Here is a 19,634-nt window from a genome sequence, read left to right as displayed (position 1 = left end):
AAAACATTTGCAAATATGAAAAAACAATTCAATTTCAGACAAATGAAGAAAATAAAGTGCAAACAAAATAGAAACAGGGTGTCTTGCATTGAGCACTTTCATTGAATAGACATGAATTAGTGATTTGAGTTTAAATTTTTGTACACGTCATAATTAATTATCTGATATTGTAAGATAGAAGAGACAACAGAGTGAACAAACTAGCACTTTTCTTGATAAAACACACCATTTGATTCCACAACAACATGTAGAATGTCATGAGTGACCAATCAGAATTATAGAAACTGGATAAAGATAAGTCTGATGTCTCTCTCGCTATTCTGTGTTTGGCTTTGTAAAAGAATTCACCACAACCTTGAAGCAGTCTTACTTCAAGGTTTGTCCTCCTCTCGCCTCTAGCTCACTCTCATTCTTTTACCCCACATCCTCCTTGTTTTCTTTTTTTTTTTTTGCTGGCACAATTATGGAGAAAAAGGGCAGAAGGAGGAGGATGTGAAAAGAAAGAAGTGGGAAAAAAAGGGAGGAGGAAAGTAGGAGAGAAAGACAGATAAAAGTTGGGACACCCCGGCCCCTCTCTCTCTGATAACTGGCTCCAGAGTCTGTGGGGGTTAGGGATTCCTGTCTGCTCTATCGGGCAAACGCACGCACACACTCAGATCCACCCGTCCTGCATTCCTGAGACCGCATGAGGAAGCGGCCGTTACTGTCCTCCCAAACAGTCCATTTCTTTCCCCCTCTCTCTCCACATCCATCCTCTCTATCCCTCTATTTTTCCACCACTTCCAGCCTCCATTCCTTCTCTTCTGAGGAATTGCAACTATGAGGTCAATTATGTCTCTTTCCTTCATTTGCTATTTTCCTCATCTTAACCGCTCCTCTCCCTCATCTTCTTTCTAACCTCTGGTCCCCTGCGCTCCCTCTGTGTCTTTCCATCTCGTTTGCTCCTCCCTTTATACTGTCTTTCTGTTTTTCTCATATATTCATTACCAGAATCTAGTTAGCTTACGTGTTTGGCATTTTGTATGCAATAGAGGCGCACACCCAAAACAAAGGCCGGTCCAGAAGTTAGTCACCAACAATGAGTTGGGAGAAGGGAAACAACTCCAAAAATCCAAGATGGCTGACAAAATTGAAAGTAGAAATGACTTTTTTGTTTAATATATTGTGTGTGCTTTGTCTTATGGTTATAGACGTATTTGATCATGTTGTTAGCTTAGCAGCTTGCTAATATTAAAATCTAGTGTTATTAATAGCTCACAGTTCAGGGTAGATGCCATATTTAATTAAACCTGAATGAAAAGGATAAGGATAGACATACAGTTGAAATCAAAAGTTTACATTGCAGAATCTTTTACCAAAATCAGAGAGGTCATACAAAATGCATGTTATTTTTTATTTAGTACTGTCCTGATAAAGATATTTAACATAAAATAAGTTTACATATAGTCCACATGAGAAAATAATAGTTTAATTTATAAAAATGACCTCGGGGGGTGAAAACTTTTGAAATTTGAAGATCATGGTAAATGTAACTTATTTTGTCTTCTGGGAAACATGTAAGTATCTTCTGAAGGGCAGTACTAAATGAAAAAAATAGGATATTTAGGCAAAATAAGAAAAATGTACACATCTTCATTCTGTTCAAAAGTTTTCACCCCCAGCTCTTAATGCATTGTGTTTCCTTCTGGAGCATCAGTGAGCATTTAAAACCTTCTGTAATAGTTGCATATGAGTCCCTCAGTTGTCCTCAGTGTGAAAAGATGGATCTCAAAATCATACAGTCATTGTTGGAAAGGGTTTAAATACACAAAAATGCTGAAAAAACAAAGATTTAGTGGGACTTGAATGATTTTTCTGCAACAGCGGGCAGTTTAACTGTTTAGGACAAACAAGGAGCTCATGAATAACTATCACTAAACAAAAAAACACAGTTGTGGATCATTCAGGTAAAAACACAGTATTAAGAACCAAGCATATGTAAACTTTTGAATGGAGTCGTTTTTATAAATGCAACTATTATTTTATTTTGTGGACTACATGTAAATGTCTTTTATGTGAAATATCTTATTCAGGTCAGTACTAAATAAAAAATAACATGCATCTTGTATGATCCCTCTTATTTTGGTAAAATAATTAACATTTTGCAGATTCTGCAAGGTGTATGTAAAATTTGACTTCAACTGCTATGATTTTTCTCGTAGCTTCATATAATTAATGTTGAACCACCGATGTCACAAGGACCATATTTTAAATTTCTGGGCCTTAAATGGGGGTAGTTGCGTTGCTGTCTATGCAGGGTCAGAAATCACTCAGATTTCATCCAAAATATTTTAATTTGTGTTTGAAGATAAACAAAGGTCTTACAGGTGTGAAACGACATGAGGGTGACTAATGACAGAATTTTCATTTTTGAGTCATCTTTCTCTTTACATTGTAATCAAAGTTCCATTTTCCCCCCAAAATCATGCATCCCTAACAGCTGACATCACAGCAGCTCAAAAGACTGAAACAGAGCTATTGTCACACATTTTCACTCATCCCTTCTTTCTAGCCCAGTTCTCACCGCTCATGCCCTAGTCTCACTCTGTCATTAGCTCTGATGCGTCCTGATGAGGCTATGTAGAACTCTGTGGCTTTTACCCACGTCAACGGGGCCAACTCTGTGGCAAGAGGAAGAGGAAGTGACACGTCAGCTATCTTAAATAAGACCCCAAGTCTCTAACTCTCCGTCCATCACACACCTCCTTAATCTGCCTTGATTCGGCTGATTTGATCGCATGCAATTAATTTCAACGACCCAACTCTCCTCTGGCGAGAGGGAATAAGAAGCTTCCGATTCTTGTTCACGTTCTTCCCCTCTCTTGTCTCGTTCCCACTCTTCCCCCTCCTGAAAACCTCCTTATTGCTCCATTTTAGATCAGTGCGTCAGTCACAGTAACCTTGTACAGAGTTATATTAAGATTCCAACAGATCGCACACAATCCCGCGCCTCTCATTGTACTAATGAACTCTTCCGCTTACTTAAGGACTGTCTTGGTATGTAGAACATCTACATGAGATGTTGTTGCCATGGAGCTCCAGTGTGAGGTTGTATGACGTGTTTTGACAGCGATGGGATTACCTTGCGCATAGTTGCGAGATTTCAAGATCACGTGCAAATCCATCGCCTCTCATTATAAATTGTTGGCTCTCACGTTTACTTCCACTGTCGAGGTGAAATGTAGAATCATCTACATGAGATCCTGTTGCCATGGAGCTCCATTGACCATGCGGGGCTGCAGACTGCATGTCGGTCACATGGAGTTGAAGTTGAATGGTGTGTTTTGACAGCTGCAGAATTACCTGCGGAACCGGGAGTTTGTGCATGAACGATCATTCAATAAAATCATTTGTAATGGTCTTAATAAAACATCGAGTGGCTTTTGACCCAGTCAACACTGCTGACGATGGGGTTTGAGTTTTTTTTGGTTTGGAATTGTATCGCGTGTCAGATAATCTAACATTAAGTACTCTGTCTGATCGTCTTATCCGCCTGAAGACCTGGCGTCTCCCTCCCGCTCATTTCTCCTCAGGCTTTCCATTTATCCTCATACCTGGAGTCTGTCTACACTCTTATGGCAGACCTTTATGTCTGTACTGACCACTTTAAGTCTTAATTCTCTCTCTCTGAGCTCTTCCTTCTGGCTCCTGTGTTCTTCATCACCCAAGACAGAAGTTACCAAGGATACGGCCATACAGCCAAGCTTGATACAGTTCAGGATGAGTCAGAAACACAGTAAACGTGGGACGGTACGCATATACATGTAGGCCCAGTTTACACTTAATATTGAATCCATTTTACTAAGTTAGGTTTTTGAATAAGGGACAAAATGTAGGGCAGGACCAGAATCCGTTAACAAAAACTGAAAACTGTTAATACCAAATGTAAACAGGATCAATCAACTTTGGTACTTTTATGATCGCCTCTTTTTTATTCATGGACACTTTGCTACTATTTTGTCAAGGTCCGACGAGATAACGGGAAAAAATGGGCTTGGGAAACGACTAAAGCCACAGTCAAACTTGGGAATTGCCTGGACAGAAATGCACCGCCAGGCCGTGTCTCCATTACTGTCAAATTTACAGTAATTTGACCTCATTCAAAGTGTCTGTCAGCAGACATTCCTCAAAGGTACAACACACTCCAGCGTCTATCAGCTGTGTGGAAACTTTCTGTATGAAAAATGTTGGTAATGCGTATGTTCAGGGTCCAAAATTAACAGCCGCTAAGTGCCAAATGTGAGTAAAATTGCCTTTGGCGAGTAAATAAACTGGAGTGACTCCATTTGGCTGGTAACTTTATAAGGATTTGCAACCTAATACGTGGCTTAAATTGAACTGCAAAAAAGATAGTCTGATAGTGATGTATGAGACTCAATGATATAGGCCTATCAAAGAATAAAAAAATGTATCATTAGAGTTTTATCCATAGCTCCAGTGTGTGGACACATACTGTTTGTGCAATATTCCTCCCATTAAGCCTTGAATACATTAGGTGGGGGAAAAAAAAAAATCATGATTCATCTTTATGTTTTATGCAGTTTTAGAGAGCCTGAGACTCATATAGGATGCTGTGAATGACCTACACTGTTTGTTACAAATATGCAAAAAGCTTTAATATTCCATTAGTATTTCAGCAGTTAGTTCCAGTCCTTGAATCTGATTGGTCGAGCATTGTTCCAAGAGTGCTGAAATAACAGTCCAACAGCACGAGGCTTTATAGTGTTTTTATAGCTTTGCTTGTCTGTGTTTGCATGTTTTAGACTGTCAGTGTGTCCATTAGAGATGGGAATTTTTCATCGACAGTTTCTGCTTCGTTATACATTTAGGAGGCCATCTTTATGAGCGAGTCAAAAAAAAAAAACACTGATTATTTCAGGAACTAAACAAATGATTCTGTACAAGTAAGTCATTGAGTCATTCACTCAACCAATTCATTCAAAAACAAGTCTGCATCCAAACATACCTAATTCCCTACTATGTAGTAGGCAGAAAAACAGAATTTGAAATCAGTAGCATGTCCAGTTTCACAGAATTCATGGTGACACAACTGATGGTGGTGGGTCCTGCTGGGTATAAAGTATTGATTTCTCGAGTTTAATCGATTCTGATTTTTATGAAACAATATTGATTCTTAAAATCTGTGAAAATTTGCCATGTACTGTTACCTGCTATATATCTAGAATAATCAATATTGAATTGAAATGAAAGCTTCGTCAAAATTAGATATAGATCATATACAGAACACACTTATTTTTCAAAATAAGTACCTACTCAGAGAGTATGCGATTTTGGATCAGTGAGTCATTTATTGAACAGATTCATTCAAAAATACTGATTCATGGGTGAATCATTGATGAGTGAGTCAATTACTGAATCAATTTGATCCAAAACTGTGTTGCTCAAAGACGCAAAACTTAATTCTTTAGTGGCTTTGTTTGGTACTTTTACATTGGCAGAGTAAAAATAGACCAAGTAACTCTAAATATTGTCTCTAAAAATAAGTCACTAAACATTATCTTCTTATTTAACTGTCCTATTAAAACATCAGCATGGCTGTGATTCAGCCATAAGCACAAGGCTGCAGAATGTGCTGATATTTGCCAACAATGCTATTGTTCATATGATACATGACCCTGGATCACAAAACCATAAATAGCATGGGTATATTTGTAGAAATAGCCCATTGTATGGGTCAAAATTATCAAATTTTCTTTTATGCCAAAAAATAATTAGGATATTACGTAAAGATCATGTTCCATGAAGATATTTTGTAAACTTCCTACTGTACATATATCAAAACTTAATTTTTGATTAGTAATATGCATTGCTAAGAACTTTAAAGGCGATTTTCTCAATATTAGATTTTTTTGCACCCTCAGATTCCAGATTTTCAAATAGTTGTATCTCGGCCAAATATTGTCCTATCATAACACCATACATCAATGGACAGCTTATTTATTCAGCTTTCAGTTTAAAAAAATACCATTATGACTGGTTTTGTGGTGGCATGACATGATTGACTGTCTTTAAAAGTGAGTCGTTGAGTCATTCACTCAACCAATTTGCTCAAAAACACATTCTGTCTGCATCCGAATAGACCTGAAATGAGTACTACGTCCAAATTCACAGTATTCATAAAACAGTAGGCAAAAAGTGCTCGGATGATCTACTGCTTATGTAAGGATTCTTAAGTGCGCATCCAGTGGGCACTTTACTATCCCATAAGGCTGTAAGAGAGGATTTGTGAATGGCAGGTCACATGATAATGACAACATGCAGTGATACACTTCTAATAAAGCAGCAGTTAAAAACTATTTACAGCTGATCCGTGTTGTCAATTCACCATGAGGTTCATTTTAGACCATGTGTGCATGTGTTTGGCTCGCCGAGTGGACGTCTAAAAAGGGCCGGTCCCATTGCTTGCTCTTTAAACCCTGATTTCTGGCCTGTGCTCTGGATTTAGCGTCGGTCGCACCCTCCCCAGAGTCGTGCTTTTAGCACAAAGCCCTGCGTGTTTGCTTCCCCTCTCCACCCAGCATTCCATTTTCCCCAAGATCTCCTCTCTCCCACTCTCTCCGGCCCTCCCTTTCTCTCTCCGTCTGTCTTTCTCTGTCTCTTACGCCCTCTCTCTTTCTGCCGCTCGCACTGTCTGCCACTTTGTGCTCTCTCTCTCTCTCTCTCTCTCTGTGCTTTGCTAAGCTGCATTAACTCCCCAGATTACCTTGAGCCCTGCAATCCTCCACTCCCCCTCTCCACCTCCACCCCTGCTCGCGCTCACCCTCTCGTCCTCTCTGTCGCCCACTCAACTCCCCCCTCCATCATTACCCACACTTCTCCTCTTGTCTTTCTCCCTCCGTTCTAGCCTTCAGGGTTTGTTTGATTTATTCTTCCTCTATCTATCTCTCTATCTCTCTCTCTCCTTGGAGGTTGTGGCCCGACTAGTCCCTAAAAAACAACAGCCAGTGAGAGAGAGAAAGAGAGAGAGAAAAATAACAACCTCTCTTTTACTTTCCATCATGCCTCCTCTTTCTTCGTTTTTTTTTCCCTCTCATCCCCCTCTCCCACACTGCTTTTAAATTGCCTCTGAATTCTTCGGCTTTTTTAGTGCCTCCCTCCCTCCATTCCTTGGAAATTACTTTTTACCCTTTCAAACTCCAACCACGCTGAGGAAGCAAGGCCTGACCTTCCCCTCCCTACCCATAAGCCCGCCGGACACATGAGTGGCGTGTGTATGTTTACATACGTGTGCGCTTGATGTCCCGAGGGGCTGTTTATCGCGGCTAATGAGCGCTTCTGATGCACCGATGTAGTAGATAAGAGTTAAACATGACAGCTTAAACAGCTCTCTGTGTGTCTTATCACCGCACAGCAACAAACTCCACGCTGTGTGTGCGTAAACCTGATCTCTGTGCGAGATGGAGAGCGTCCAGGGACACCTCGAAACCGGCTGAAACAAAAGACAGTGTTGAGTTTCAGCCGGGGAGGGTCGTAAGCGCCACAGCAGCTGGAACAGAGGGTCACGGGGTCAAACCCCGTCAGCTGACCCTTTTCTCTCCGTCTTTCTGTGTTGTTCTCTGCTTTATTGTGCTTTAATAGACATTCGCCCAACCCCATCCCCTCCAATAACCATTAACACGCACAGATCACACACTCTCCACGCTCACAAAAAGCTCTTTCAGAGACGAAGCCCACATTCAATGCCGCGCCACAAGGTCTTGCATTAGCCACTACGCGTGTGCTCGTTCATGTTCCCGAATGCGTATTTTCTCATGCAGAGAGTTTACATCGTGGCACACGATAAACAGATACGGGCGAACCAGCGGACGCCCACGCGCAGACGCACACACAATCACGCGCGGACACAAAGCCAACACCGTGGGTCCGCCTATTTGTGTCTACTCTTAAAAGGGTGTTTTATTTAGCATAAATGTTGAAGCCAAGAGTGCCTGGCTGCCATGGCAACCACATTAAACTGAGATCCCCTTTGCAAGAAAGAATCAAACTGATTCAGCCGTTCTCTTATGAGGGGAACGGGGGACAATACGCGCCATTATTCCCACTGTAATCTCACTCGGTGTGACACAACACTTCAATCAGTGCCCATTAAAGCTTTGGGATTACACACGTGAACAAAGATTCCACAAGCGTTCCTCATTCACTTAAGCTGCTATCAGAAACAAAGGCGTAACAATGCCTCCCGTATCCCGACGCGCCGTCTTGAGTGGGACGTAATAACGAAAAACGTCTCGAAGGATGTGGATTGAGTAAAATAGTATTTAAAATATCGCCATTCAGTGATGGCATTTTATGCTGTGTAGTGGTGAATAGTTAGTGCCATCATGGAATACCTGAAGGCTGTCTTAAAGGAGAAGTCCAGTTCCAGAAAAAAATTTACAGATAATGTACTCACCCCCTTGCCATCCAAGATGTTCATGTCTTTCTTTGTACAGTCGATAAGAAATTATGTTTCTTGAGGAAAACAAAAAAATTCTGAATTTTTCAACATATCGTGGACTTTAATGGTGTCCCCATGTTCCAAAATGCAGTTTCAATGCAGCTTCAAATGGCTCGAGGAAGAAGGGTATTATCTAGCAAAACGATTGGTCATTTTCGAAACAAATTGACAATTTTATACTTTTTAACCTCAAACGCTCATTTTGTCTAAATCTGTGTGAACTTTTTTTCGTTTTCTTTCCTAACTTCAAAATCATCCCACATTGCTGCAGAAGTACTGACCTAGTGTTTACAGAGTGAACATGGAGAGAAGATCAAATGCCCTTTCTAAAAAAAGGTAAAACAGCGATGTAGGACGATTTTGACATTGAAGAAGAAAACGAGATGGGAGTTTTTCGACATACCCTAACTGTATTGACCCGGATTACACAGAGTACACATGCGCATCACAGAGACGAGACAAGACTGGCGTTTGAGGTTAAAAAGTAAATAAATAAATAGGACGATTTTAAAGTTGGGAAAGAAAACGTGATGGGAGTTTTTCCACCTAACCTAACTGTATTGATCATACTGAACCAGTAAAAAACAGAGTTCACACAGACTTAGACCAGATGAGCGTCTGAGGTTAAAAAGTATATAAATTGTCAATTTTTTTAAAGAATGACCAATCATTTCGCTCGATAAGACCCTTCTTCCTTGGCTAGGATCATTTAGAGCCATTTAAAGCTGCATTTAAACTGCATTTTGGAAGTTCAAACTTGGGGGCACCATTGACGTCGACGATATGGAAAAAAATTCAGGAATGTTTTCCTCAAGAAACATAATTTCTTATCGACTGAAGAAAAAAAGACATGAACATCTTAAATGACAAGGAGGTGAGTAAATTATCTGTAAATTTTTTGTTATGAAAGTGGACTTCTCCTTTAAGGTTCTTTGCAAAGATTTTTGCCCTGATTTACAGTCTAGAAGAGTCAATGCTAGCTGCTGTGGGCACGTAGTGTATAACAGGCACAGATTTTTTACCTTCAGACTTTCGGTCCATCCAGTCAGAGGCTATCAAACATGTTTAATATTTTGAGCTGATTTTAGAAGACATATTGTTTTCATTTGTCATTGTATTGTAGTGTTTCTGAGTAAGTTTGTTGTGTTTGGAACAACTTGAATGTCTGGCAGTGTTTGATCCTCAGTCGTTCAGTTGTATAAAGTCCAGTTTTTCCTCTCTAACCATTAAAAAGTCAGCAAATGCTTGATTCCTGTTCCGTTTTTAACAGTTGTGTAGTGTATCCCAGCCTTTACAGCCTTCGCTTTATATAGTGAGTGTCCATGAACAGAAAAAGTTTTTTTCTGTTTTCTGTTTAGAATCAGAATAACTGATGCCTGATGAAATCAGTCACTTATTTGGGGTGTTTGTTTTCCATGAATTAGCCAAACGGGGTAGTAAAAATCGTTTTGTGTTTCAGCGTGAATCATTTGGATGGATTTCTCAAGCAAAGGATTATTTAAAGCGATTTCTCACGCAATAAAACTTTCAACTAAGAATACAGAGAAGAAAAAGATTTGTGGATGAAGTAGAATATCTATCTACAATCATTTAAAACAAATTTGCAAAAGCTTCCTATCATTTACCAGTGACACTTGCATTAAGTTCAACACATGCATGTGCAATTGTTCACATATACTAGGCAAAAAGCATTTTCACAACAATAGATAAACAAGAAAAATACTCAAAACTAGAGTAATGATGTTAAAACTTCAGCTTAGGTATCACAGGAATACATTACATTTTAAAATATTAAAATAGAAAGTAGTGTTTTTAAATTGTATATTTCAAAATAATTAATGTTTTTAATGTATTTTAATCAAATAAATGCATAAGAGACTTTTAAAAATTAAAATCTTATTAGTGTTTAAGTACCTATTGCTTAATAGCCATATGACATGAATTTATGAAAGGGATAGTTCAACCAAAAATGAAAATTCTGTCATTAATTACTCACCCTCATGTCTCAATTGCTCAGTTGGAACATTTCACTAAAACCAATGAATTAAACAATTCAGAGAGGTGTGTGTAAATTTGTGAGAGAAGTGTGTTAATGGCTGCACCCATCATACAAGTGACCAAACGGAGACTTTTGAAAACGATGGCGTGGCTGCCCACGTTCGCTCTGTGTATCCTTGACGACCGTGTCAACAATAACATCATGCTCATTGTTGTACCCATAGATCTGTATAAGTAGATGCATAATTCGACCGCTCCAAGCACGTAGACGCATCCTCCATCTATAATAGGGCATCTACCTATACATATCTATGGTTGTACCTGCATGGATGGTCATGTGACATGCGTTTTCGGTTGTGTAGTGTAGTGCAGTGAAAACGCTAGTGTAGACGAGGATCATTTTCATTTTAAAACGCCATTTTAAAATGAAAATGCACTAGTGTAAACAAGGCCTAAGTGTGTAAATGTGACTGTTTTTTAAAAAAGGCACTAAAATAAGAAATGTTGTTGGAACTGTGGCTTAGCGATTGAGCCTTGGTGCTCAGGTGGGAAATGTGGGTTTGAATATTCAAATGAAACTGCAAGACCAGTGCTAGTTTCCAAAAAGTTTTATTAAACAATGCCCATCTTAAAAGGTTAGTTTACCCAAAAATGAAAATTATGTCATTAATTACTCACCATCATGTCGTTCCAAACCTGAAAGACCTTCATTCAACACAAAAGGGATCAAGCAAAAAAATGGAATTTGGAATTAAAATTACAATATTACTCTTAAAGTTAAAAATTAAGATATTTTTGATGTAATCCGAGAGCTTTCTGACCCTGCAGTGACAACTGACACGTTCAAGGTCCCAGAAAGGTAGTAAAGGCGTTGTTAAAATAGTCCATGTGACATTAGTGGTTCAACCTTAATGTTTTAAAGTTTTGAGAATTTTTTGTGCACAAAGAAGAGAAAAATAATGACTTTATTCAACAATTAATTTTCTTCCCTGCCAGTCTTCGACACGCATTCACGATAGTACCAGAAGAAACTGTTGAAGTTGTTATTTTTTTCGTAGCTTCATAACATTACGGTTGAACCACTGATGTCACATGGACTATTTTATCAATGTCCTTACTACATTTATGGGCCTTGAATGTGTCAGTTGCGTTGCTGTCTATGCAGGGTCAGAAAGCTCTCGGATTTCATCAAAAATATCTTAATTTTTAACTTGAAGAGAAATATTTTAAATTCATTCCAAATTCAATTTTAGCTTGATCCCTCTTGCACCACCCCAGAGGGCTCCGGGCCCTATTGAAACCCACTGCTTTGTAGATGTCTTTTTATTTAAATGCATGTTTGTACTTGTGCACGTCACACATGCTAAGCTGGTACTTTTTAATGTTTACTTCTGTTAGGCATGTTTACGGCCAGCTTCCCAGCTTTGGCTAATGGTACCAGATGAATCAGATCTGGCACTGCTCATGCCATACAGTATGTGCTCCTGCTGGAACAGCAAAACTCTCTTATAGGTTTCTATATGTGTTTGTAAACCTTCTGTGCCCATATTGCCTGTTGATGCCTGTATATGAAACAGTATCATCTTGCAAACTCGTACACAGACCCGAGTTGTCTGTAGGCTGTTTCGGTTTCCTCATGCATTAGTGTAAAGTGTGTGTTTGTACATTTAGATGTGTATCACAGCAGGCTCTGGGAACGATCTCTCCTGTATCTCACGTTGAGTGGGACGTAATGAACGGTGCGATATTATAGAGCCCAATGGAGTGGAATGTGTGGTGTTTAAAAAAAAACAAATGCATCAGTAGTGTGTTGGCTGTAATGTGTTTGTGTTGGGCGAGAGGTCGGGGCAGGTGTGTAGGGGGAGAAATCGGGGTCAAAGGGGCGAGTTGCTCCTCTCTTCATTGTGGGCGGCGGGTCTTGGGGCATTTGGGAGCAGCGGATCCATTTTATTGATTGACTCCTGTGGCCCCGGCCCACAGATGAAGGGTGAACTTATCTAATGAATTCCCGCTTCCCGTCTCCCCACTCCCCCAACTTAATTAACTCTGCCTGTGTGTGTTTGTGCACATCAGTGTGTGTATGTGACCTGTCCACTCTGCTCATTTCTTTCTCCTGCTTGTCTTTTTTTCACTTTTCTGCTCACTTGTCAACAGTATTTCTTTCCCATCTGCAACTAGACTATTATTGCAATTTAAACCATGCATATTTTGCAGTTCCTAATAAAGTTACCAGCCATACTTCATTTTATTACTTGCTAAAACTAATTTTCATGTGTGTATAGCACTCAGTAAGTGTTTAAAAAATAATAATAATTTTCAATTATTTTCAAACCGACTGCAAAAGTATTCTTGTAGCTTCATAAAATTAAGGTTGAACCACTGATGTTACATGGACTATTTTTTTGATGTTCTTACTACCTTTCTGGGCCTTGAACATGGTAGTACTGTTGCTGTCTATGCAGGGTAAAAAAGTTCTCAAATTTCATCAAAAATATCTTAATTCGTGATCCGAAGATGAATGAAGGTCTTACAGGTTTGCAACGACATGAGGGTAATTAATGACAGAATTTTCATTTTTGGGTGAACTGTCCCTTTAAGATGGGCATTGTTTATTAAAACTGTTTGGAAACTAGTACTGGTTTTGCAGTTTCATTGAGTATTCAAACCCACATTTCCCACCTGAGCACCAAGGCTCAACCTCTAAGCCACAGTTCCAACAATATGCATCTGATTTATTGCGCCTTTATTTTTTATTGTGCCAGTCACATTTACACACTCAAGCTCTTGAACACACCCACACATGCACGCACACTATCTTCGGCTGATTTTATGGTTATTTCTAAACGGGTCAGTTGTATGATGGGTGCAGTCATTAACACACTTCCCTCAGATCTACACACACCTCTCTGAATTGTGCTTAATTCATTGGTTTTGGAAATGTTCCAGTTGAGTTACACACACGCAGTCAGATATTCATGAACACACATTACGCATTTCTAAAAGAAAGAATTACAGTTATGCAGAATCCATGAATGAAAAACATTTACATGAATTAGAAATGATGAATTTGTTAAGATTATCTTGTTTTTAGTGGTGGACATCTTCCTCTCTCTCTTTTTTTCTGCCTCTCTGTTTTTCTCTCACCTCCACATTTCTACTTCCTCTCTCATTTCTACATCTTCCACATCCTCCCTCTTATTCTGTTTCACAATTACTTCTTTCGGCACCCCGAACTGTGAGAATAAGACATGTTCTCTCTTTCTCTCTCTCTCTCTCTCTGTCTCTCTATGGACTCTCTGAAATGACTGCCACATTGCCAGGTCCAATCTGATTGGCTGGCCTCTATGTAACTTCTGTGAGTCAGAGTGCACCAGTCTACCGTGAGAGAAAGTCGAGTTTGTAAGTTACAGAGTTTGCCAGGTTAGTGGTTTCATATGGTTGAGCTAGTTTCAGTTTTTTGCATAGGGGTAAGTTAAATAGATATTCCATAAAGTAAGTCGTTGACCAACATTATTTCTTCAATCTATTTCTTTGTCTATGAACTTGGGGATGGTAACAATGATATGTTAGATCACCTCGCCCCCAAATAGCATTTAAAACAAAACAAAAAAAAAATTGTGGTTGGTTGCTTTACATGTTGGTCAGACAAGACCAGTTCCTGTCTAAAAGGGCAGTTCTTGGCCTGAAAAAAACTTTTAAAGTAGGGTGTATGAATTTATTTTTATTTAAAAATGCCCTTTACACAATACTAACTTGAAATTGAAAAAAGTGATTTAACTAATCATAATGGAAAAATAAAACTCATTAAAAAAATCTAATTCTTGGGAAAAAAAAGCATAATTTGCCATTTATTAATATTTCTTAAAGTATATTAAGAAACTGCTTCACCGCTTATTAGTCCCCTCCTGGTCAGTAAATCCTTTTTGACCTTTTTATAACATAACAAGGTAAATTTAGGATGTAAATTACATTATGGTTCAACCTCCATCCCAAACTTTATACAGTTGAAGTCAAAAGTTTACATACATCTTGTAAAATCTGCAGTGTTAATTATTTTACCAAAATAAAAGGGATCATACATAATGCATGTTATTGTTTATTTATTACTGACCTGAATAAGATATTTCACATAAAAGACTACATATAGTTCACAAGAAAAAATAATAGTTGAATTTATAAAAATGACCCCATTCAAAAGTTTACGTACACTTGATTCTTAATACTGTGTTGTTACCTGAATGATCCACAGCTGTGTTTTTTTGTTTAGTGATAGTTGTTCATGAGTCCCTTGTTTGTCCTGTCTGCTGTTCATCAGAAAAATCTTTCAGGTCCCACAAATTCTTTGGTTTTCCAGCATTTTTGTGTATTTTAACCCTTTCCAACAATGACTGTTTGATTTTGAGATTCATCTTTTCACACTGAGGACAACTGAGGGACTCATATGCAACTACTACAGAAGATTCAAACACTCGCTGATGCTCTAGAAGGAAACACAATGCATTAAGAATTGGGGGGGTGAAAACTTTTTGAATTTGAAGAGCAGGGTAAATTTCACTTATTTTGTCTATTGGGAAACATCTTTTGTAGCTTCTGAAGGGCAGTACTAAATGAAAAAAATAGGATATTTAGGCAAAATAAGAAAAATGTACACATCTTCATTCTGTTCAAAAGTTTTCACCCCCCAGTTCTTAATGCATCATTTTTCCTTCTGAAGCATCAGTGAGTGTTTGAACAACTATTGCTACACAACAAAACAGCTGTGGATCATTCAGGTAACAACACAACATTAAGAATCAAGTCTATGTAAATATCTTATTCACGTCAGTACTAAATAAAAAAAATAACATGCATTTTGTATGATCCCTCTTATTTTAGTAAAATAATTAACAAGGTGTATGTAAACTTTTGAATACTGTATGTATAAATTCATTACATTTAGTTTTACCTACTCTCATATATTCAAGGTGAGGAAAATGTTATTTCTGTTGACAGTTTTTGAAGTGAAATCAAAATGATTGTTGAAAATAGTGTAACAACATGTACAAACGTTACATTTCTAAACTCAACACCATTTCAACTATTTTTTTTTTTTTTTTTTTTACATTTTATTCTTTCTTTTATGTATCTTGAAAACTCTTTTGAACACTCACTGTTGAACACATTTTATTTATCATTGACCTTCATGCTAACAAAAGGTCTAGCTTGGCACGACCACTAAGGTAAATATTGAAAAATACAGTATCTGCTTAAACAGCATTATTTTCCAACAATAAAATATTCAAAGCAGCTTTGTTTGTTAATACAAATGTTACAGTGACAAGAGTAGGTTTGAATGATAGAGACTCGGTTATTCATGAGTGACCTTCTTGTGAACTCCAGCCTGTGGACATCAGAAGTGAAGATAAGATCTTTATGGGGTCAGTGCTTCATGAGCGTCTCACACACACACACACACACACACACACACACACACAGTCTCTCTCTCTCTGGAAATGAGCCGAATCCTCCTCTAAAACTCAAAGTTGATGAAGTTGCCGTGCTTGTCATTGGGAGGCCCTCAGATGAAGTTACAGTGTGTGTGTGTTGAAGGAGGGGGTTTATAACACTCATTATGTTTCATCCCCTCACACTGTCTCCATTTCTCTGTCTGTTCATCCAGACCCCAGAGAATACTGTGTAAACACAATACACGCTTCAGAGCCTAGCTGTAAGTGTGTGTGTGTGTGCGCGAGAGAGCGTAAATGTGTATTTTCTGCAAGCATGCTGTCCTAATGTAAGGTGTAATTAAGTGGTGTGAAGTATGGCAGGTTGTGGGCGGGTCTTGCGGTGCCATGACTGAAGCGGTTTGCCGGCTGCGCTGTCGTTCATGCCGCTTTGAGGCTTCCAGTGATCTGAGCTTCACTGACAGCTGTTTTGAAAAGCTCTTCTCCTTTAGGCTGTCAGTTTAGTCTAAACAAGCCTCTCTGGCTCTCTCCTGGTAAATCATTTTTTGTTGTTGTTTTTGTTTTGTGTCTTGCCACTTTTTTACTGTTGTTCTTACAGTTTGGACTTCTTACATCCAAGCAGTTGTCCTTGTCTTTGACAGGAGACGTGTGTACGTGTGTGTGAGTTTTGGCAGCCTCCTCTATGTTGCCTAATTTGACAGTAGTAATGAATAGGGAGGTAAAGATTCACTTTGCTTTTTTCACAATGTTTAAAAAGTTTGAACAGCAAGGATCAAATAGTTTTCTTTGTTTGATGGTTTATTTATCATTGTTTTTACTGAGGCTGGAATTCAGTTTAGTTCTGTTATGAAAACTCCCATTTTGATTCGATTTGATTCTGATTCTGATCACTTCTAGGTTTTTGAGGAAAACATTCAGGATTTTTCTCCATATAGTGGATTTCAATGGGGATCAGTGGGTTGAAAGTCCAAATTGCAGTTTCAGTGGCGCTTCAAAGGGCTCTACATGATCCCAGCTGAGAAATAAGGGTCTTATCTAGCAAAATGATCGGTCATTTTCTAAAAAAAAAAACTAAATTTATTTACTTTTTAACCACAAATGCTTGTCTTGCACTAACTGGATGCATTACGTAGTCACGTTGGAAAGGTCACGTGTGACGTAGGAAGTACAGACTCACATTTACAAAGTGAACGTGCAAAGAAAGTCAAATGCCCTTTACAAAAAAGGTAAAACAACAATTTTGAATGATTTTAAAGTTGGAGGACAAAATGAGATTTTCATCCAAACCAAAATACACAGACGAAGAACTAATTACCTAATGCGTGAAATCACGGACTTGTATTGCAAAGCTAGATGAGCATTTGTGATTAAAAAGTATTTCCATTTTTATGTTTTAAAAAAATGACCAATCATTTCACTAGATAGGACCCTTATTCCTCAGCTGGGATCGTGTAGAGGCCTTGGAAGCTGCAGTTTGGACCTTCAACCCGTTGATCCCCATTGAAGTCCACTATATGGAGAAAGATCCTGCAATGTTTTCCTCAAAAACTTTAATTTCTTTTTGACTGAAGAAAGAAAGACATGATGAACATCTTGGATGAGATAGGCATTGTAAAATATCAGGAATTTTTTATTCTTGAAGTTACCCAATCCAAGGTCCAAAAAAAGGAACAAAGAATATATGACTCGTTCACAAAAAGATAAATAATATGCATTTCGAAAATGAAAGAATTTCCATTTCTTGCTGACTTTAATGTCCATTTTTGCTTGAACAAAAGAACATGCAGTCATTTTTTTCTGCTAATGTTGTAAATTATATGGGGCGGAGATTCTGTTTTATTCAAAAAATGGTAATTCATCTGTTTAAACTATTAATTAAAGTAACCTGGTCATAAGATTAATTTAGTTTTAAGATCAATCTTGCAGTTTTACATAGAAAATGGATTGTTCGGATAACAGCCCCATTTAATTGGAAACCACTGATATTTTAAACCATAAAACCAACACGTTCACACTCCCAAATCCTCACGTATTGACACTTGGTCAGGACCTTTTGGCGCCGCAAGGTACCCCTTTAGCGTCAGTATTTAAGACGCTGGGTATCCTTTTAGCATCACTTTTTGACATGCAGGGTCCTTTATTGCTTTCAGTTGTTTGCCTTAATATAATGGTTTGCATGCATTTGTAAAAATAGAAATAATTTTTGGAGCACCTAACCGCACCGCTACCTTAAACCTACTGTACCCACTTCTGAACCATACTGTATAAAACACGTAGCAGGCAAAAAAAAGTACAGTCACAGGTATTTATTGCCAAAACTGACCATAAAAAGCAGTTTAAAAGTATTACAAACAAGTTGTGTTGCATTCCAAGTCTTCTGAATCAATAAGATAACTTGATGTGAAGAAGAGAGTAAAACATAAGCTGATCAAACTCCCTTAACGTGCACACAAGAGTCAGCGACACTTTTTTTTAATTTTGCACACAGATTGCACACAGGATGAGCTTTATGGCAGATGGAGATGGTGATTGTGTCTATTTCTCTTACAAAATTGCCACGGAAGGCTTAGAATATTAATATACAATAATATGTATTTTTTAAATTATGACTGTAATTGTATCTACCTGTTGCTTACTGTGTTTTATATTGACAATTGGTAGGTTTAGGAGCAGGGGTTGGGTTACATGCTCATAAATGTGTAAATATTGTAATGTAAATACAGTTGTTGTGACTGTTTACATTGGAAAATCACACCCCTCATATATGCAATAATGACAATATTATTACCCAATAAATAATGTAATCATGTCAGTAAAATTCCCAATGCCTTTTGCGTCAGCATATTGATGCCAAAGTTTTCTTGGACCCTGCATGTCCAAAAATTATGCTAAAGAGGTACACTGTAAACAATAAATAGTTGAGAAAACTTAAGTCTTACTGTATCAAGCTGCCTTATTTTTTTGAGTTTTCTCAACAATAGTTTTTAAGTTTTTCTTCTATTAGCAAAATAAGACAATCAGCATTGCATGAACAAACAAATTTATGTTGGCTAAACAAAGTATCTTGTCACAGCAACTGAAACAACAGTTACTGTCATTGAGGACTTTTTTATTTTTATGTTACAATTTGTTGTTTATTTACAAATGACAAGCAGTGAATTGTTATAGAACCCTTAATAACTTAGTCTAATATGTAAACAACATTGTCTTTGTTTGTAAAACATTTTACAAGACTAAGATATCCAGCAAACAGATATAAGTTGTTGTACATTCTCCAGGCCTCAAAACTACACACACAAACCTCAAGAACGGTTGCAATCAACAAATGTTAAAAAGATGAGCTCTCCACATCACAGTGCAACAAGTAACTAACAATAATGACAAAACAACAACAAAAAGTCTAAATTAAGTCAGCAAACAGCAAAATAATAATCCTATAACAGTAACTACATCATTTATTCACTGGGAACTCACAAAGCCTTAATATTTCAACAATATGAAATTCTTTGTTCAGACAACTGTTTTTGACTAGTTGGGGCAACATTTGGCGCGGTTTTGTTGGTCTGACAAGGGTTTTTATGTTGTTTCAAGAAAAGAGTACTAGTATTAGTATTTAAGACTCATAATGTTTCATAAACTAGAAAATATGCATTTGCATTTTTTACAGTGTACTCTGTGCGTCAAAAAGTTACGCT

The 19,634-nt window shown here is 37.9% G+C and overlaps 1 protein-coding gene across 5 annotated transcripts in view; it reads left to right on the top strand.

The window, feature by feature from the left end:
* The window catches only part of zbtb46 (zinc finger and BTB domain containing 46), a 97,155-nt gene that overhangs the window by 52,125 nt on the left and 25,396 nt on the right, over positions 1-19,634 (top strand). The window lies entirely within an intron of this gene.

Source organism: Labeo rohita, chromosome 23, assembly GCF_022985175.1.
Source record: "Labeo rohita strain BAU-BD-2019 chromosome 23, IGBB_LRoh.1.0, whole genome shotgun sequence".
NCBI lineage: Eukaryota > Metazoa > Chordata > Actinopteri > Cypriniformes > Cyprinidae > Labeo > Labeo rohita.
The sequence above is the reverse complement of the archived record's forward strand: the minus strand, read 5'-3'. Positions and strand labels throughout refer to the sequence as shown.